Raw genomic sequence first — 22,716 nt, forward strand, 5'->3', positions numbered from 1 at the left:
TTGTAGAGCAATGGTCTTTAAGCTTTTATCTTTGAGTAGAACAAATGAAAGCTTTAATAAACCATCTTTTATGTATGCTCACATATTTTAAGTAGCTTCTAAATTGCTTTAATTATAATGCAATATTTTAGAGGAAAAAATTCAGGGGTAGATATTGCAAATGTATAAATTAAAATAAAATTTGAAATCACTTTATAAAAATGTATCCAGTGTAATGATTTGTTATTTGCCATCATCCATATCAAAAGTACCTAAACAAACTCTTCTATTATAGTCTGAAATTTTATAGGATTTCCTTTTTTTCACCAGATCTAATGTTCTTGTTCTGTTTTCCCAGGAGTATGCCAAAATATATAATTATGCTTGAAATATTTTTTAAAATTCTTCAGCTATCATACTTTTCTGAAACAAAACGGTATAAAAGTTAAAATTACCTTTTAAAAACTTCATGTGACAATATAATCTAGATTGTCATTAAAAATTTGTAATACATATTTATTAGAATGATGTACACTAAATATTTACAACATAAGTTATTAAATGTAAAAAAGTAAAGTTTTATTGAAATTCATTTATTAACAATATTTATGGATGTGTTATTTAAAGGTCTTCCCTGGTGGATCAGACAGTAAAGGATCTGCCCGCAATGCAGGAGATCAGGCTCGATCCCTGGGTTGGAAAGATCTCTGGAAAAGGGATGGCTACCCACTCCAGTTGGAGAAGGAAATGGCAACCCACTCCAGTACTCTTGCCTGGAAAATCCCATGGATGGAGGAGCCTGGTAGGCTATAGTCTATGGGGTTGCAAAGAGTCGGACACGACTGAGCGACTTCACTCACTCACTCACCCACCCCAGTATCTTTCTGGAGAATCCCATGGACAGAGGAGCTGGGGGCAGTCCATGGGTTGTAAGAGTCACACGACTGAGTGACTAACATCCATTAGTTAAAAATTATTGCAGATATCTACAATACCCTACAATAGTCGTTGCTAGAAAGAATAAGGCTCAGCATATTACTCAGCCATTAAAAAGAATACATTTGAATCAGTTCTAATGAGGTGGATGAAACTGGAGCCTATTACACAGAGTGAAGTAAGCCAGAAAGAAAAACACCAATACAGTATACTAACGCATATATATGGAATTTAGAAAGATGGTAACAATAACCCTGTATACGAGACAGCAAAAGAGACACTGATGTTAAAACTTTTTGGCTCTGTCGGAGAGGAGAGGTGGAATGATTTGGGAGATGGCATTGAAACATGTATAATATATAAACGAGTCACCAGTCCAGGTTCGATGCACTATACTGGATACTTGGGGCTGGTGCACTGAGACGACCCAGAGGGATGGTACGGGAGGGAGGAGGAGGGTTTCAGGATGGGGAACACTTATACCTTGGCCGATTCATGTTGATATATGCCAAACCAATACAATTTGTAAAGTTAAAAATAAAAATCAATAAAAAAAAGAAAACAAACAAACCACAACAACAAAAACCATTATCCTGAAACTTTATTCTCATAAAAACTAGATGGTATAAAAAGATTTTATAGGAGTTTCACTTAATTACTTAAGTCTTTTTTTAGTATATGCCAAATGACATGCTGATTCAGCATGAAAATAATCTAATCCATCGTGACACTCAAACAAAATTCTTTGATGAAAGTAGCTATAAGTGCTTTTGTTTACAAAGCACTTAACTTCCAAGATACTCGCTACTTTTCGTTAGAGCCATTCATTCCAGAAACTGCATCATATTCTGAGTTCTCTGCTGGTTTAGTACCTCGTATGATTTTACCCCCTTCTGGGAGTGTACTGTGATAAGTAGGGATATAGGCTAGAGGTACGCCTTTCTTCTGAAAAGTTTGAAGGGATTATGCAAGGGTATGTGGTAAAGAAGAATCTCAGGATATTTTTTCATTCAGACTCATTTTAGTAATTATATTTGGGAGAAAGATCTGAATAAATTTTCTTAAAACTCTCTGCCAGTTACCCTTTAAAGTGTCTTAGTGAACCTGTAGTGGTTTTTTTTTTTTTTTTTTTAGCAATTTGAAGATACTGTTTGTAGAGAAAAGAAATTTAGAGAAGACCAAACTGGGTTTAAATTCTACTTTCTTACTGAAATATTACTTTCTCATGTTATGTTTTGTGAGCCTTGTTTTCTTCACTGGTAAAAGAGGAATAATTAATACCCATCTCTCATACCCTTAGTCAGTCAGTTCAGCCACTAAATCCTGTCTGACTCTTTGCAACCCCATGGACTGCAGCACACCAGGGCTCCCCTGTCCATCACCATCTCGGAGTTTTACTCAACTCATGTCCATTGAGTCGGTGATGCCATCCAACCATCATCCTCTGTTTCCCTTTCTCCTCTTGCTTCAATCTTCTAAGCATCAGGGTCTTTTCAAGTGAGTCAATTCTTCGCATCAGGTGGCCAAAGTATTGGATTTCAGTTTCAGCATCAGTCCTTCCAATGAATATTCAGGACTGATTTCTTTTAGGATGGACTGGTTGGATCTCCTTGCAGTCCAAGGGACTCTCAGGAGTCTTCTCCAACACCACAGTTCAAAAGCATCAGTTGTTCGGTGCTCAGCTTTCTTTATAGTCCAACTCTCCATCCATACATGACTACTGGAAAAGCCATAGCTTTGACTAGACAGACGATGTTGGCAAGTATATCTCTACTTTTGAATATGCTATTTGGGTTGGTCATAGCTTTTCTTCCAAGAAGCAAGCGTTTTTTATTTCATGGCTGCAGTCATCACTGCAGTGATTTTGGAGCCCAAACACTAAAGTTTTTCACTGTTTCCATTGTTTCCCCATCTATTGTCTATTTATCAAACATTTCTCTCACTTTTATAGCAAGTGTGCTACAATTAGTATAGAATCTAGCACAAGACAAATGCTTCCTGAATAGCACCTATCATTTTTGTAAGTTTGCTGCATCTGAGAAATTGGTGCCTATCCAGAGAGCTGAAACCAGAATTGGGCCACTCCAACTGCAGAAAAGATGCTTTTAGCCACAAATTTCACCTTAAGTATCATCCCAGCACCAGACACTTCTTGACCTCATGACCCCATTGATCTGTAGCCCGCCAGGCTTCCATCTGTCCCTGGGATTTACCAGGCAAGAGTACTGAAGTGAGTTGCCATTTCCTTCTCCAGGGGATCTTCCTGACCCAGGGATGAGACCCATGTCTCTTCCACCTCCTGCACTGGCCGCAGATTCTTTCTAGCACCACTTGGGAAACTCCTCCTAAACTCGATTTCTCTACAAAAGCCTGCCTGCTTGCCCTCAACCAACAATAGATGCGTCAGGGTGATCCTGAAAACTAGATTGCTATTCTAAGCATGTTTTCAGCTAGGCTAGAGTTTCTCTACTCATTTTTTTTGCTAACTTGCCAGATGATGCATCTAGGAAAGTCTCCAGTGTTCTTATGAAGGGTATTTGAATGAGAAGCACGTGGGGTTTGCCAGAATATATTGTGTTATGTGCTCAGAAATAGTTCAAAGGTATAGGTTGGACAAACACCCAACCTCTTTGTGATAAATACCGAATTGTTAATACAGACAATCTGATTATATTAACAATTTTAAACGGACTCTGTGTATCTAATGTCTTAAAATAGGACTGGAAAGTCCTCAGAAACAGAAGCCAAAGACTTTGCTTTGATTTTCCATAGTCAGAAACAGAACCTTGAACATATTTGTATTTAAAAGAAAATATAAAATATTTCTCAACATATATATATATATGTATATCTATATATGCAGATATGTACAATGTATATATGTGTGTGTTTGTATATACACAATGGAATACTATTCCAGCCCTAAAAATGAGAGAACTTTTGCCATTTGCAGCAACATGGATGGACTTGGAGAGCATTATGCTAAGTGAAATAAGTCAGATAAAGAAAGCCAAATGCTGTATAATATCACTTATATGTGGAATCTAAAAAATATACCAAACTAGTGAGTATAGCAAAAAAGGAGCAGACTCACATATATGGAGAAGAATTTAAAAACCATCAGTGAGGAGAGAAGGGGGGCAGGGCTGGTATAGGGATAGGTGAATAAGTATGAACTATTAGGTGTAAAATAAGCTACAAGGATATATTGTACAAGACAGGGAATATAGCCAATACTTTATAATAACTATAAATGAAAGATAATCTTTGAAAATTGTGAATCAGTATGTTGTACACCCGTAACTTATATAATATTGTACAGTAACTATACATCAATTTTTTAAAAAGCCTTAAAAAAATACTTCTTAATTCTTCACTGATACCATCCTGTAAAGATTGGGAGGAGGAAAAATAACAGTGCTCTCCATAAAATCTACAAGGGACCTTTAAAGAGCTCTATGCGCCTACTTGTTAAGTGACCAAATAAAGAGAATGTCATGGATGTAAATAATATAAAATGTGAATAATTTATTTTCTATTTTACTTCTTCACACAATTCATTTTTTGGCTGGTGAATCAACTTGAAAAAATAGAAAAAATAACACCAACATCAGTAGTTTCTTTTGCCAAGATTTTATTCCCTTTTGGAAGAGCGAGTCCAAGAGGAATTCTAGTCTATAGATCAAACTTTTCAAATATCTTTCATGTACATGATCTCATTTGAATCCCAGGGGTGAATATTATCACTGTCCCAAGTTTTCAGATAAGAAGACTTAATGGAAGTTAAAAAACACTTAAATTCAAGCTAGAAACCAACGCAATCAAGGAATTGACTATGGCTCTGACTGATTTCAAATGCCATGCTCTTTTCTGCATGCTAAACCGGGGTAGCGTTCATACTGACTTGCTGACACACCTTGAGAACCTTTTATTATGCACTATGAGATGAGTTTAGTGGCTTGCTATTCTCATCCGTTGACTATCCTCAGCAAGGTGCACAATGCATTATTGCCTCTCTCTTGTCCAAGGGTTCCCCATGGATGGAAAGTCTAATAAGCCAGCAGGGACCTTGTTAGCAGTCACAGATGCCAAAATGGCTCAAAGTTCTTTGTGAAGGGCAGTGACAGTTGCCCAAATTACTCTTTGTTATGCCTTCAAGTCTGCGTGCTACATTCCTATGGGAAATTAATAAACACAGTTTCAGGCTGATAACAATAGGAAACTTCAGCTTGTCACTCCATCTGTCTTTCTCTTTCGTTTCTTCCTCAAGAGCACTCTGGAGAGTTTTTGTGTTTGTTCGCTTGTTTTTTTAATATTGATGCCTATCTCTGAGCCCTGGAGATTCAGATTTAATTGGTACAGAGTGGGGCTTAGGCACCTGGAGTTTTAAAAACACCTCAGGTGGTTCTAATATGCAAACAGGGTTGAAATTCAATGATTTAGGCAAAATTGCTCTCTAACCTCTAAACTTGAACTCACACTTAAAAAACTTTGCCTCTGAATATATTATTTTCTTCACCTAAAATATTTTCCTCCTATATTGTGACAGTCTAAAAATGCTTCTGGTCTTTAAAATTCCACATCATGAACTTCTACCTTGAAATATTTTCATACTGATAACTGCTCCAATGTGTACCCATAAAAATGATGTTTTAAAAAATTGAGCAACTACTACAAAGCAGGCACTAGGTAGGCGTTTTCACATGCATTATCTAATTCATTACACTCCTTTCTAGGAAGCTGGGCTATAAATGTTACATTTTATCATGTCTGTTGGAGTCTAAAATGTGAAAAAATACATGGTTAAATTTTTAGAACAGAGTACATTGAATTTATTTAATTTTAAGTGCTTCTCTAACCTATTTTAACATTTCATAGAGTTTCAGGGATATGACTGGAGGAAAAAACCAAACAGAAGATAGAAAAATGTACATTGATGCATGTAAAGATCAAAGAGAAGGGACAGTTGATAGCATTCCCCGCCACCCCCCACCCCCCAGCTATATTCCAATTCACTCTCCTGATGCAGCTTTCTTCTGGAACTATGAAGTACATAGCCTCACAGGGTTACACACAATGATTTTATGAGGTTGTATTTCATGGTTGAGTACTTTTCAAAAGTTTATAATTTAGATGACTTGCAGCAGAAATATAATACTGTAGATCAAAAAGGATCCCTGGATCTATGCAAGTCCCTAGTTACAATGAAGCATTAACTTTCATTCCAACTTCAAGGTTTCTTACACAAAGTGCTAGCTCTACAGTCATAATTAATTAGCATTTATGTTTATTAAAAAATATTTTTAATTTGACTCAGGAAGTCTCTTCAACTATGGGGAACAAAGCAATGAAGCAAACACGGTTGTGGGTGACTGTTTACCATGTAATTATTAGATGGCAGTTAAAAGGTCTGGAGAAGGAAATGGCAACCCACTCCAGTGTTCTTGCCTGGAGAATCCCAGGGACTGGGGAGCCTGGTGGGCTGCCGTCTATGGGGTTCCACAGAGTTGGACACGACTGAAGCGACTTAGCAGCAGCAGCAGCAGTTAAAAGGTCACGGTTCAGATGGTGCAGAATCTGCCTGCAATGCAAGAGACCCTGGGTTTGATTTCTGGGTCAGAAAGTTCCTTTGGAGAAGGGATAGGCTACCCACTCCAGTATTCTTGGGCTTCCCTGGCAGCACAATTGGTAAAGAATCTGCCTGCATTGGGGAGGCCTGGGTTCGATCTGTGCGTTGGGAAGATCCCCTGGAGGAGGGCATGGCAACCCACTCCATTATTCTTGCCTGGAGAATCCCCATGGACAGAGGAGCCTGGAGGGCTATATACTGTCCATGGGGTCTCAGAGAGTTGGACATGACTGAGCGACACAGCACACACAGCACAAAAGGTCACAAATGATCCATAAATTATGTAAATTGCTTAGAAATGCAAACACAAACCCTACCCAAAACTGTGAATCAGAAAGTCACTGGGATTCACCATTTGTGTTAAAAAGTCTTTCCCGTGGTTCTAAGGCACACTAAAGTCTGCATTAGAGAACTGCTGCTCTAATTTTCATTGTTTGCCCAAAGACAATGGTGAAACCAGTCAAAATTACAGTCATCTCCATGAACTCAATAAAGAAAGTAGAATTATTTCCTGTATTGTCACTTGAAATTGTTTATTTTAAATATCAGACTGATTTCTCCTCTTGGTAACACCAGTGTTCATGTGTGTATATGTATACGTGTGTGTGTGTATGCAAAGAAAATGACATTAATCCTTTTGTTTATATACATATTTACACAGTATACATGTGATTTACATTATCCAGTGATTTTTTCAACATTGCTTAGATCTTATCTCCAGTTTATAAACATATCTATACAATTTTCTTACACATTAATCATAATGGTTCAGTCTTCATTTACAATTTGTCTGAAGGTTGTTTTAAGGTAAAATTTTAAATGGCATTCCATATTCTTAGACTTGTGCATTCAGGAAAACTCAGGAGTCACAGTAGAATCATTTAGTTCACTAAATGGCACAGACTGAATCAGCAAACGTGTTATAGGCAAAGTGGTATTCAAGCTGTCTTCTCTTCCTTGTCCTTACTTTGACTCAATTGATAGTACCTCCTACAGTTGGTATACTTCATTAGGTGTGATAAGTCTTTGATAATACATTAATGTTAATTTAATGCAACTATTTTTGAAGCAAAGGTAGAGTCACAACCATCTTAGTCTCTGTTTCCCCCAGTCTATTCTGATTTTAGCACTAAAAGTCCTGGGTCCTAGGTACAGCCAGCTTTATTGCAACTGAGTGTTCCTCACCCAAACCTATCTATATCTGGTTTAATGCTTTGCTGTTGCTATCTTGAAATTTTTAATAATTTTTGAATGAACTGCTTCATGTTTTCATTTTGTGATATATTCTGGAAATTATATAGCTCATCTTAATTCTGGAAAACCCCATAGTCTCGGGCAAACAAGGATGGTTAGTCAGACTGCAAAATTTCTATATATAATATTCCTTCATCAGCTTGATTTGATAGGGCATTTCTATCATACAGAAGTCTATTAAATCATTTAAATGTATCCTACAAGCTCATTTATGTCTTTGCTTTTTAATTAGATAAGATCATTTAATGATACTTTCATATGCAAGTCACAGATTGTCACTCTATTTATAATTTTCTGTAATGAATATTATAACATATTTGCATGTTAGAGTTCATAAAGCATTTTTTCACTTGACATTCCCAGTAATGTACTAGAAAAATATTAACCTTATCTCAGAGGAAAAATGAGGGTGGTAGTGGAGAATATATCGACTTGTACTGTCAATTTCCATAATGTAAATAGTCCCATGATTGTTTCTTTCAAAGTACCAACTGGGTCTCATTGAGTAAAGGGTTGGGAAAAGGTATTGTCAACTCTCAAAGCAGATATGAATTAGCACACTCTTGTATGTTCCTCACATAAAGGAGACAGAGTAAAGCTCAGCATGCTTATGCTACAAATAAAGTTAATGAGACTGAAAATCTAGATGACAAATTAAAAGTCACATGTCTTCTGAATGGCTAATTCCAAAACTGTATCAATCATCTCATTTCAAATCCCATATTTTCTCCTTATATCATTGTTTTTCTCCTCTTTCATATCTATAAACTTGTATATAAGAGTTATTGCTATGAATGTATAAGAGCATACATATGCACAGATGAAAAAAAAATCAACATCAAATAAAGTTAGGTGGCGCTAGTAGTAAAGAACCCACCTGCCAATGCAGGAGACATAAGAGACGAGATGTAGGTTCAATTTCTAGGTTGGAAAATACCCTGGAGAAGGAAATGGCAACCCACTCCAGGATTCTTGCCTGGAGAATCCCATGGACAGAAGAGCCTGGTGGGCTACAGCCCATGAGGTCACACAAGAGTCAGATATGACTGAAGCAACTTAGCACACAAAGTTAGCCGCAGGAAAGTATAATTAGTAAAGATTCTATTTATATTAAGGGTAATTATTTTTAAGATGCTTTGATTAAAATCACTTGAAAATGTTTGAATTTTTTCATAGGTGTGCTTGCATTCATCAACCGTCAATTTAAAAAAGTCTTCCCTAGGCTAACAAATTACAAAGCCTCATCTTCATAGTTTAATTATAAATGGAAGTATAATTCATATCTTTGTTATGACTTAATTACCACTTGGCAACAGAGATTACTGCTTTTACTATGCTCTCAACTACTGTGTAGTGGGCTGTTTTATTACATAGTTATGAAACAATCCTCACAGTAACTCTGTAAAGAGGATACAATTGAAGCAACTTTCAGGTGGTGAAACTAATGCTTAGAAAGGTTCACTGGTTTATCCAAGGTCATTCAACTGGTAAGTGGTGAAGCCAGAATTTGGGCTAGTTATCAAGCAGATTTCTGCTCTCAATCATTCTGTTATACTCCCTTACTTGGTGCAGATTAATTGTATTGAAATATAAATACATTAAGATGACAGCAGATCTTTTTTTCTAGTTATAAGAGTACCCTTAATTCTTTTTAAGGAATTCCCTTAATTCTTATTATGAAAAAAGTTGGACAAAAACAAACAAACAAACAAAAAACCACAAAGCATCAAGGACTTCCCTGGTGGTCCAGTTGCTTTGGTCTTCACCTTCCAATGCAGGTATTGTGTGTCCGACCCCTGGTCAGGGAGCTAAGATACCACATGCCTTGCAGCCAAAAGCCAAAACATAAAACAGAAGCAATATTGTAACACATTCAAAACGACTTTAGAAATGTTCCACATTAAAAAAAAATCTTAAAAAACAAACAAACAAAAAACACAAGGCATCGTATCCAGCCCAGTTTTCTATAAAATACTCTTTCAGCATAGAGAAGCCCCTTGATATTATGGACATTTCCACTGTCTTTAGATGACTACCTTAAAAGCTTTGTATCATAGAACTTCAAAGGCATATAGTCAGTTGAATCAATCAGATTCTTGTCACAAATCACAGAAAAGTTTAGCATTATTTGGTAATGCCGCCAATATACAAGGTCAGATGTTTATCCAGTGATTGGCTCTGTCAAATGCAATTCCTTTACTGAATGTCAAACGTTTGTAGACTATATTTTTCCTCCTTTCCCCTTGATATTGTCACTTGCTGCTGTTGTCAATTCCTCTTCCATCACCCCACGCCATCCATCAGCTTCCCAGGCATTTGCTCTTTTCCTTTCTGCTTTTCTTTTTAGCTATGCAGGATCCTAGTTCCTATTTTAGAGGGCTGTCTACCAGCATCAATACCATGCAAAGCCATATCAGAGTGAAAGGTGAAAAGAAAAATCAGTAATACTGGCTCTGTATTTATTTAAATTTTTGATATTTCATTTTAAAAAAGTTTCTAGAGATATAACTCCATCTCAAAGATTGCTTTTATGAGTCTTTCTAAGTAGAAAGTACTATCATTTTGCTACAATTTGGATATCAGCTCAGCTTAGATCTTATATATAACGTTTCTGAAATATATGATATATAATGTTTTTGAAATATTTTTTGTCCACTGGAGGTCTCAAATACTGGTCTATTCCATTGTTTAGAATTTACTTTCTAAATGGAGTTAGAAAATAGACTAAGCATCAACATGCAAGACAGTGACTTTATCATTTAATGAAATTTTTCCATTAATAGATAAGCATTTACAGATATCTGTAAAGATCATGTAAATTTTACAATGATGCATGAGGTAGGTATTGTGATTTTCCTTATTTTGTAAACGAAGGAATTCAAGTCAAGACAGTGACCAAAGGTCAACTAATTAGTAAGTAATTGTATAAGGATTTTAACCCAGGTAATCTGTTAACCATTGGAGAAGGAAATGGCAGCCCACTCCAGTGTTCTTGCCTGGAGAATCCCAGGGACAGGGGAGCCTGGTGGGCTGCCGTCTATGGGGGCACACAAAGTCGGACACAACTGAAGCGACTTAGCAGCAGTAGCAGCAGCAATCTGTTAACTGGGCTTCCCCGGTGGTTGAGTGGTAAAGAATTTGCCTGCCAATGCAGGAAATGGCAACCCACTCCAGTATTCTTGCCTGGGAAATCCCATGGACAGAGGGGCCTGGTCCTCTAAGTGTTGGATACAACTTAGTGACTAAACAATAACAACAAATCTGTTAACCACAACCTTATGGTTCCTATAAAACTCTGTTTGGAAGACTTGGGGATATGACCTACCCAGGTGATGGTCTAACTTTACTACCTATTAGCTGTGTAACCTTGTCAAGTTAAATTCTCTGAATCTCAGTCCTTCATCTTTGAGTGTAATAATGAATATGGTATTAGTCATTTGAAAGGAGTAATTAAGATAATGGATGTGAAAGGCTGTTAGGAACTGAAAATGTAGGGCTACATTGATGTCAGCAGTGGTTTTTAATTACAAGGGACTCTGGGAATCTGCAAGACTATTTTTTAGCAGACTGAAAAAATTTGTGTTTTTTTCTTTTTTTTCTTTGGACCTTATCTGACATTCCAGCCCTTTTAGTCATTTATTTTCTTTAGATTATAGTTAGTTATTCATGGCCCAGTTCTTAATTACACTGTAAATTCCAAGACAGAAACATCTGCATCATATTTGTTAGTTATTCCTAGTGTCATATCTTTTTGCCTTTTCATACTGTTCATGATGTTCTCAAGGCAAGGCTGCTGAAGTTGTTTGCCATTCCCTTCTCCAGTGGACCATGTTTTGTTAGAACTCTCCACCATAACCCATCTGTTTTCAGTGGCCCTACATGGGCCATAGTTTCATTGAGTTAGACAAGGCTGTGATCCCTGTGATCAGTTTGATTAGTTTTCTTTGCTAGTGGTTTTCATTTTGTTTGCCCTCTGATGGATGAGGTCAAAGCTGTGTTTTTCCAGTAATCATGTATGGATGTGAGAGTTGGACCATAAAGAAGGCTGAGGGCCAAAGAACTGATGCTTTTGAACTATGGTATTAGAGAAGACTCTTGAGAGTGCCTTGGACTGCAAGGAGATCAAACCAGCCCATCCTAAAGGAAATCAACCTTGAACATTCATTGGAAGGACTGATGCTGGAGCTGAAGTCCCAATACTTTGGCCACCTGAAGAGTCAACTCATTAGAAAAGATCCTGATGCTGGGAAAGATTAAAAGCAGGAGAAGGGGCAACAGAGGATGAGATGGTTGGATGGCATCATTAACTCAATGGACATGAGTTTGAGCAAGCTCCAGGAGATGGTGAAAGACAGGGAAGCCTTGCATGCTGTAGTCCATGAGGTCACAGAGTCAGACACAACTGAGCAACTAAACAACAATAATTCCTAGTGTATAGCAAAGTGCCTGCACAGAGTGGATACTTTATAAAAGTTTGTTGAATAAATAAATATGGAATATTTATTTTTCTTTCTAAAACCATGTAACTCCAGTTGCTAGCATAATTTTATTTGACCTTATTTTAAATTTAAGTTCTTGATTTATTTTTACAAACAATTTCCAAGTACAATAGCATAATTATAAAATCAGTTAAGCTGAAATTTTTGGAACATGCCTTTAGTATTCCAAGGTTTATGATTGAGTAAAATGGATCTTGACCCTGAATTGGCTCTTATGCTTTTATTTAATAGGTGATCCTATCAATAGTCTCCTGAGGGAATAGTTAATTACATATAGAGAAGACCCTGAGCTTGTATGAAAAATAGGTATGGTGTTGCTCAGCATGTAGATGATAATAGATGTTAGGAGAGGAGAGACAGGCAATTCTTTTCTCAAACAAACCATATTATATAAATAATTATTCACCCATAAATAATGGAATATATTTTGGGAAGTTCCATAGGGAAAAAGGACATGGAATGGCTAAGGAAAACAGAATTTCATAGCCTTTTTATATTTGTTGGAAAATGAGCTTAAGTGGGAAAACTTTTATAGAAAATGGAGAAAAGTAAATAATGGCACATGAGAGAAAATAATTTACTTTTTCTCAGTCAAGAATTGAGGCTTCAACATAAGTGAGGCATCCTAGACCAAAACTAAAATCCCAAGCAATTACTAGATCCTACAGTGTAAAAAATTGAAAAGGCTCAAACAGAAAGACCTAACACATATCTGTTAATATGGTCACTAAACCCATTTCCTCAAACTCCTACTCACAACCAAACTCATACCCAGTTTTGGCCTTGTCAATGAATTGTGGACAGTGGAATGTGGGCAGTAGGCAGGTAAATCACTTCCAGGTTTGGCCCATATATTCCTCCTCTGCTAACTGCTAAGTCACTTCAGTTGTGTCCGACTCTGTGCGACCCCATGGATGGCAGCCCACCAGGCTCTGCCGTCCCTGGGATTCTCCAGGCAAGAACACTAGAGTAAGTTGCCATTTCCTTCTCCAATGCGTGAAAGTGAAAAGTGAAAGTGAAGTCGCTCAGTCGTATCCGACTCTCAGTGACTCCATGGACTGCAGCCTACCAGGCTCCTCTGTCCATGGGATTTTCCAGGCAAGAGTACTGGAGTAGGGTGCCATTGCCTTCTCCAATTCCTCCTCTGGGACCCTCCAAATACGCTTTTCCCTTATGTCCCAGAAGATGCAGAAGATCATCAGGGAGATGGGGTTTAGAGAAGCCATTAAAATGGTCATGTGAAAGACTGCTCACCAGCCATTAACATCCACACTGGACTTGGCATGAGCAAGAAATCAACCCATTTTTATTAGGTTAGGCCATTGGGTTTGTTTGTTACAGCTTCTATGACTTGTCAGTTTGGACTACCATAACAAAGTACAATAGACTGAGTGTTATACACAACATAAATTTATTTCTCAGAGTTCTGGAGGCTGAAAGTCTGAGATTAGGGTGCTGGCATGATCAAGTTTTGATGAGAGCACTTTCAGGTTGCAAACTGCTACATTCTGGTATACCCTCACATGGTAGACAGCAGAGAAGGGAAGCAAAATTGTGTTGTCACTTACAATGGCACTAATCCTATTCATGAGGGCTCCACCCACATGACCTCATCTAATCCCAATTGAATCCCAAAAGTCCAACTTCTAATACCATCACACTGGGGAGGAGATAAGGTTTCAACTCAAGAATTTGGAGAGAACACAAACATTCAGTTTATAATATCCTAACATGTTTCTCTTATACATTCTAATTTCCTTTTGTAAAACAAATGCTCATAAGTTTAATAACTTGAAAAGTCTGGAGTAAAAGAATATTTTGACACTTCATTTACCAGTAGAGAATTAGTTTTGTTTTAAATGAAACCCAGACATAATACTGTGGTAAAGGTATATGATTTTAATTTTATGCACTTCAATGAACACTAGGAAAAGGCACTGTGATAGAAGCTGCTACTTTTTTTTTTTTTTACCAATACTAATTCCTTTCTTTTCCAAATAATGACTATACTAAATGTAGGGCACATGGCTACTGGCTGGAGGTTTTATTTTCCAGTTTCCCTTTAGAGCTAAGTGTGGCCATGTCTGTGTGACCATGGGGATAAAATAGAATTGATAAAAAACTCTTCCAACGTAGGTCTTTAAATAGGAATGGGCATGTGCTCCTTTCCCCATTTTGTGTGCTTCCTACTGATTAGAGTGAAGGCATTAGAATGCCTTCTAGAGGTGGAAGTTGGGAATCAAGGACCATAGAATTGTACTACCAGTTCTAGATCATCTACCTCTGCATTGTTTCATCTGAGCAAAATAAACAACCACTTTTTCAGTCACATTATTTTGGGGTTTTTTTTCTTACAATATTTTAACAGGAGAAATAGACTAATTCAGCAATGTCCTATGAAACTCATGGCATACGGAAGGAATCTCAGAAGGGATACTTAAAATCACAGTTGCTGTTGGTGTATATATAAATGGGGCTTCTTATCCTGATCAATTACCATACTTCAAGTATTTATTACAACTGATCTTTTTTATCAATATATTCTTTTCTACCTTTTAAACACCTAAGTTATAATTTCAAGTTCACAAGCTTTCAAAGCTTTTATTTTCAAGTCACCTACTGTGAAGTCAGTCACAAGATTCTGAATTTAGTATGGAAAAGAAAAATAAATACAGATAAGGTTAAAATTAATGACCAAAGATAACAATTCTAATACTTTGAATAAATCCTAAACAGTACTTTCTTCATTGTAATATTTAACATTTAACAAACATTTATCTGATTGGAGGAAGAAACGGCGACCCACTCCAGTATTCTTGCCTGGGAAATCCCATGGACAGAAGAGCCTGGCAACAACAGTCCGTGGGGTCACAAAAGAATTGGACACAACTTACTGACTAAATAGCAATAATCTTATTTGATACATGGACGTTCAGAGATAATACAGAAATTCTATCTCCATTTTATAAACGAAAAAGATGTGCTCTGTGAACTTCAATGACTTACACAACGTCTCAAGTCGAGCTCAATAGAGCGTCCAACAGGAGCAGCTGTCCTCGTGCGCCTGTTATCGCGAGACTGGCCGTTAGCGCGAGACTGGCCGTTAGCTCGCTGCCGTTAGCCGTCCCCGCCCCCAGCGGTTGGAGTCACGGTGGTCCCCATGGCAGCAGTCTCCCAGGGCGGCAGTCTGTGGAACCTGGCCCAGTTGCCTGCCAGCGCCGACACTGGGCAGGGCAGGGGCCCTTTGTTTGGCTTGTAAAAACTGCGAAACAGAGGCGCCCTCAGTGACAGCCGGCGAGCAGCCCCAAGCTGGAGTGGCGTCCTGTGGGCTACTGTGAGGAGCATCGATGGTGGAGGTGACCTCCTGCCTGGCCTCGCACCAGCTGCCCCGCAGGTGTGAAAGCAGCCTGTTCTGACATCTGAGGCAGGCTCTGTGAGTCCCTTCTCTGGTTGTTAAACTTTAAGAGTATTATACTTTTAGATAAAATTTTGTGGAACAGATAATAGCATTTGTTGTTTTGGAGGTTTACAGGAACATCGTGACCTGACCCACATGGTCAGCTGCAAGAACAAGAAGTATGCAACAATTAACCACGTCCCTCCATCACCTTGCCTTTAAAAGGACTTTGCTGAAAGGCTTCTGGGAGTTTGGGGATTGTTGTTGTTTTTTTTTTTAACCGCGTGAACCACCCCTCTTCTGCAATAAACTTCTGTCTCCTTCAAACTCTGATGTTTTGGTCCCATTTGGCCTCACTGTGCCCTGGGCACAGGGACTTGAGGTGAGTAGCAGTTATTCTTCAAGGATCAGAGTATCCTTATAATATATCTAAGCATTTCCCAATGAGATTATGAGCTCAGAATTCGGCATTTGTATTCAAGGTTTTATGGTCTACATTTGGATTTCAGCTCTTATGATTTATGTGCTGCAAGCAGATGGCATCCAACATACTTTTTTTAAATCTATGAAATGGGGATAATAGAAATCAAGGCTGATACCAGGCAGATAAATTGTATACTAAAATACCTTATTTAGTAGTAACCTCTCAATAAATGTTAGCTGTTAGTTCTTTTTGAGTTTTAATTTTTGAGACAGAATAGGTTTATAGGACAATAAAAATACACAACCCTAGGGAGTACCATTTATGTTGTATTTTATGATAATATATTCCCTAGCACAACACAATAAAATCTGGATGTTGCCCCTAGAGTTGTACAATGTAGTAACCTTAATGAATTTTTTAAAAAAACAATTGAATAGCTTTTATCTTGAGGAAAGTGGTATCTCACCACACACTCAGCATTGAAGATAAGCTCCTATTTCACATGTATTCCCTTGGATCTGGCTAAAGCTGTAATATAAATTTCTGCTGAAATTGACCTAAATAAATAAATAATCACTTTCATCCTCTTAAATTTTGCTTTTAAAAGGCAAGGATAATTATTCATAGTCTCTGGCATGAAATTGATTGGCTCTAAAAAGATGAAGACTAGAGTTAACCCTTGGCATTTGTTGCTGTGATATTTTAAAAGACCAGATTTTCCTAAGTAAGTTTCTTGAGATTTAAAAGTCAAAAGTTTATTTAAAAATTTTTTTTGAAGTAACACTGGTTTGTGATGTTATATGTTTCATGTGTTAAACATTATATTCAACTTCTGTCCTGCTGCCGCTAAGTCGCTTCAGTCGTGTCTGACTCTGTGTGACCCCACAGATGGAAGCCCACCAGGCTCCCCCGCCCCTGGGATTCTGCAGGCAAGAACACCGGAGTGGGTTGCCATTTCCTTCTCCAATGCATGAACGTGAAAAGTGAAAAGGAAGTCGCTCAGTCGTGTCCGACTCTTAGCGACCCCATGGACTACAGCCTACCAGGCTCCTCCATCCATGGGATTTTCCAGGCAAGAGTACTGGAGTGGGGTGCCATTGCCTTCTCCGAGCTTCTGTCCACACTATAGCAAAAGTTTAGTTCCATCTGTCATCATACAATTGATTCCATTTACCCTTTCTGCCCTCTCTCAACCCCTTCCTTCTGGTAACCACTATTCTGTTCACTATATCTATTTATTTTCTTTTTGTTTATTTATTTATTTATTTATTTATTTTTTTTAGTAAAATAATAGAATATCTGTCTTTGTCTGACTTATTTCATATAGCCTAATACCCTCAAGGTTCATCCATGTTTTTGTAAATGGCAAAATTTTCTGTTTTTTAAGGCTGAGTTATATACCATTGTGTGTGTGTGTGTTTATCTCATCTTTACTTCTCATCCACTGATGGACATTTAGGTTGTTTTCATACCTTATAAATAATGCTGTAATGAATATATGAACATAAGTAGTGTTAGTTGCTCAGTTGAGTCCGACTCTGCAACCCCATGTAGCCTGTCAGGCTCCTCTGTCCATAGAATTCTCCAGGCCAGAATACCAGGGTTGCCATTTCATTCTCCCGGGATCTTCCCAAACCAGCGATTGAACCCGGGTCTCCTGCATTGAAGGCAGACTCAGGGGATATATTTTTTCAAACTGGTATTTTCTTATTCTTCAGATAAGTACACAGAAGTGGAATAGCTGGTTCATACAGTAATTCTATTCTTAATTGTTTCGAGGAATCTTCATAATGTTTTCCACAGTGGCTGTACAAACTTGCATTCCCACCAGCAGTTGTAGAGGTTACTTTTTTTCTCCCCATCTTCTTCAACGTTCTTTTTTGGCCAAGTCACATTATTTGCAGCATCTCAGTTTCCTAACCTGCAATTGAACCCATGTCCAGTACTTTTTATTTCTTGCCTTTTTGATAAAAGCCATTCTAACAGATATGAGGTGATATCTCATTGTGGTTTTGATTTTCATTTCCCTAATAATTATTACTTTGACAACAAAGGTTCGTCTAGTCAGGGCTATGGTTTTTTCTGTGGTCATGTATGGATGTGAGAGTTGGACTGTGAAGAAGGCTGAGTGCCGAAGAATTGATGCTTTTGAACTGTGGTGTTGGAGAAGACTCTTGAGAGTCCCTTGGACTGCAAGGAGATCCAACCAGTCCATTCTGAAGGAGATCAGCCCTGGGATTTCTGTGGAAGGAATGATGCTAAAGCTGAAACTCCAGTACTTTGGCCACCTCATGCTAAGAGTTGACTCATTGGAAAAGACTCTGATGCAGGGAGGGATTGGGGGCAGGAGGAGAAGGGGATGACAGAGGATGAGATAGCTGGATGGCATCATTGACTTGATGGACGTGAGTCTGAGTGAACTCCGGGAGTTGGTGATGGACAGGGAGGCCTGGCATGCTGCGATTCATGGGGTCGCAAAGAGTCGGACACGACTGAGTGACTGAACTGAACTGAATAATTACTGATGTTGAACATTTTTTCATCTGCCTGTTGACCACCTTTGAAAAAATGTCTATCCAACTCCTCAGTCCATTTTTAAATTAGATTCTGTGTTTTTTGTTTTATTTTTGCTGTTGTTGAATTGTATGCTGCTGCTGCTAAGTCGCTTCAGTCATGTCCAACTCTGTGCGACCCCATAGACGGCAGCCAAGAAGGCTCCTCTGTCCCGGGGATTCTCCAGGCAAGAATACTGGAGTGGGTTGCCATTTCCTTCTCCAATGCATGCATGAATGCTAAGTCGCTTCAGTTGTGTCCGACTCTGTGCAACCCTATGGACAACAGCCCACCAGGCTCCTCTCTCCACGGGATTCTCTAGGCAAGAATAGTGGAGTGGGTTGCCATTTCCTTCTCCTGAATTGTATGAATTTTGTATAATTGGGATATTAACCCCTTATCAAATATATGATTTGCAAGTATCTTCTTCCATTCAGTAGATTGTCATTTCATTTTACTTTTTTTAATTGTGAAGATTTTTAGCTTGAGATAGTCTCATTTTTTATTTCTGCTTTTACTTCCTTTATCTGAGGAGACACATTCAGAAATATATTGCCGAGACTCATGTCAGAGAACAAAGAGGAATAGCAAAAAGTATATCTAATCTACTTTCTCAGAAGTAGAAATGTATACTTTTATTAGTGTGTTGACTATGATTCTTCTATATTTTTGGCCATCTAAAATGTCCACTGTTTTCACAAAAGAATTTCTTCTAAGATTCCCACATAGAGTAGAGTGATTAGTGCTGGACCATGAAACAGATGCAGGATTAGAAGTGTATCAGAGCTCTAAGTTCTGCTCTGCCAACTTAGGGAAGCCAGAATGGGATACACATGTAATATTTTACATATGTAATATTTCTGCTGCATTTTGAAATATGATGGTTACCTAGAGTAAAAGCCCTTGTGCTTGTGCTGAGAACTGAAGTAACCATATACAGTACTTTCCAAGGAATGCCATTTTTACCTGAAGGCACACTTGAGAAATTAACTATGATTATTCAGAATTAGGCAGTTTGGTAGACAATGTATTCAAAGTAAGTATGTCACTTAGCACAACTGATAATATTTTTTGCCAATGAGATAATTTTAGCTTTCAAGCAAAAATTAGAATTTTGGAATGTTTTATTCCATCACTATAATTTTGCCAGATTCTCAGTATTTAAAGACATTCCTCATGAGATTGTTGGTGATATTAATAAATTTGACATTTAGTATAGTACAATGAGAAATGTCAGCATTTGAAAGATCTACATATTGCAGTGAACCTGTATTTTGCAAATGATCCATATGTGATATTACAAACTAATTATGATAAAAATCATTCATAATGTAAGATAGATCAACAAATTTTAATATAACAAATACAAAAAGCTTATTGATCTGCTTTCAGCTTTGACAGTACAACTGAACATTTAAGAAATTATACTAGTTAAGTTTTGGTAGAGAAAGATAAAGAAGATCCAGAATTATCAAAACATATTTTTAAAAAACTGTTCCTATTCCAATTTTATATGTGTGAAGATGGATTTTCTTCAAGGTCTTCAATTAAACATCTTGTCATAATATGTTGAGTGTGGAAGCAGACATAGAATCCAGATGTCTTTTTTTTTTGGCAAATATATAAATCAGTGTCATGCCACTCACTACTTTTTTGAAAATAAAATTGTTATTTATATTAGCATGGAATGACTAATATTATTATATAAATATTTACAAATCTTATGTTTTCGTTTTAAAAATGGAAAGTAGCTATCAACGTAACCCACATTAAAAAAAAAGCTTTTTGGCATTCTCCATACATTATAAGATGTGTAAGTAGATACTGAAACCAAAATACAGGATTTTAGATCAATCGTTGTATATGATTATAAAGCAGTCGTACAAATACATGAGGCATAGCCAAATTGTATTTGGTTCCTCAAGTCTCCCAACTCATAATTTTTAAGCGAACAAATGCATAAAATAGAATTCTAATTTTTCTTTGCAGTGTTTTTATTGTTAATGAGTGGTGGCATTTTCCCCAAGATTTGTCCCAAGGAAGTGAAATCTCCACAGACCAAATGCCTGACTTTACATTTAGAAAAGATACATTGTTAACTTTCTCCTTAAAGATCTTCTAGGCCCTTAAGTTGAAATATTTATTGGAAAAAAAATATTATCCTGTGGAAAATGGCTATTTGCCATTTTTTACCTTCCAAAGGTAAAAAACCTAAATGAGAACTATTATTAGTAAATACATATCATTAAACTAGTAACCTATGCCTAATTATAAGGGACGTTGGGATGACTAATGAGATTGCAAAGAAGACAGATGTGGGGGGAAAAAGAAACATGTTTTACATACACAGTTGGAGGTACGGATGTGTACATCCTTACAATAGCCTCGATATGTAGTTATTAAATACATTTTTAAATGAGGGAGAAGATGCTCATAATGTTAGAATTGATGCTCAAGTATATTGCTACATGCCTTCAAAATTAGTATTTCAATCCCTTTTAAATGGCCCTGTCCAAGTATGAGATATTTTTCCTCTCTGAACTTCCCAGATGGCGTTAGTGGTAAAGAACTCACCTAACAATGCAGGAGACAGTAAGAGACTGTATTAGATCCCCAGGGGAGATCCCCTGGAGAAAGAAATGGCAACTCACTCCAGTATTCTTGCCTGGAGTATCCCATGAACAGAGGTGTCTGGCAGGCTGCAGTCCATGGGGTCGCAAAGAGTTGGACACAACTGAAGTGACTTAGTACTTTCTCTAATGTAGCACTCCATATTATTTCAGGCTTTTTAAAAAGGTAACATTACCTTCTAATAAAAGAATCCCAATTCAAAGCAAATTCACTCAGACAATAATATCCAGGATACTTATTTAAATTTCTTACATATAATAGAAAGGATCCTATTTGCACTGAGAGTTTGAAGTAAAGAGAAAAAAGAATATTCTTCGGGTCAAATTAGTTGAATCAGCTCATTCAACTAAAAGGAGACAGGATGTCTCCTAAACTCATTGGAATAACTACTTCACTGAAGATGGTGCTTCAGCTTAATTTGTGAATATTAAATATTGCAATAGTGTTGCGAGGATTAAGTGATATAGCATGTGGGAAATGAGAAGTCTGGCACACAGAGGATTTTTTTATTATGATCAGGATCATTGCCTGATCAGAATATCAACAAAGTTGGATTTTATTGTTATTATTATGATCAGGATCATCGCCTGTTCAGAATATCAACAAGGTTGGCAAGGTGATAATTCTGGGGTGTTAAGTAATCCAGGCAAAGAAAGATTTTCCTGGTCTGCATGAACTCTTTCTCAAAACCTTCCACCTCATTCTAAGTCAGAGTACACCAGTCTATACCAACCTATTTAGTTTTTTTATTTTCTCAGCACTGGTAAAGAAGATGGATAAGGAAGAGCTTGAGCCTTGCCATCACTAGAATGGCTCATCGCACTTAACAAATCTCCTTGGCATTCTGGTTTACACAGTAGTTCTCAGTTTAATTTATATTTTGAGTTTGCGTGACCATTTCTGGATATACTAAGAAAGTCCATTTCTCAGGCAGGGAGACTGGAAACTAGAACATCCTTTGAGACATCATTGTGACCTGTCACTGACCTTTTTCTTCTGGTATGAACAGTTACCTTAAGACTTTATTCAAAATTTCAAAATTTCAAAATTCCCATTATCTTTCATGAAATCTCAGAACTGACTTACCATTTCCTAGACTGGCTTCCCTGGCAGCACAGTGGTAAAGAATCCACCTGTAATGCAGGAGGCCGCTTGCAACACAGGAGACTCAGGTTCGATCCCTGGCTCAGGAAGATCCTCTAGAGAAGGAAATGGCAACCCACTCCAGTATTCTTGCTTGGGAAATCCCATGGACAAAGGAGCCTGGTGGGGTACAGTCCCTGGGGTCACAAGAATTGGACATGACAGAGAAACTAAACTACCACCAGACTGTTCCTCAAAAAATTCTGGCAAATGAAAAGGTAAGATACTTTCCAGGTAGTCACAATAAAATAGAAAGGGTAGATACACTACA

At 37.5% G+C, this 22,716-nt stretch overlaps 1 protein-coding gene and 1 long non-coding RNA gene across 5 annotated transcripts in view; one reads left to right on the forward strand and one right to left on the reverse strand.

The window, feature by feature from the left end:
* TYR (tyrosinase) overlaps window positions 1-22,716 on the reverse strand; it is a 110,785-nt gene that overhangs the window by 66,700 nt on the left and 21,369 nt on the right. The gene's annotated exons all lie outside the window — the stretch shown is intronic.
* Window positions 15,342-22,716, forward strand: part of LOC112585136 — a 118,776-nt gene continuing 111,401 nt past the window's right edge. The window contains exon 1 of one of the 4 annotated variants that reach the window (XR_006551286.2): window positions 15,342-16,076. This is a non-coding gene — a long non-coding RNA (uncharacterized LOC112585136). The remainder of the gene's footprint in view (window positions 16,077-22,716) is intronic. The other 3 variants (XR_006551285.2, XR_006641118.1, XR_006551284.2) reach the window with 3 other exon arrangements.

Source organism: Bubalus bubalis, chromosome 5 (assembly GCF_019923935.1).
Source record: "Bubalus bubalis isolate 160015118507 breed Murrah chromosome 5, NDDB_SH_1, whole genome shotgun sequence".
Lineage (NCBI taxonomy): Eukaryota > Metazoa > Chordata > Mammalia > Artiodactyla > Bovidae > Bubalus > Bubalus bubalis.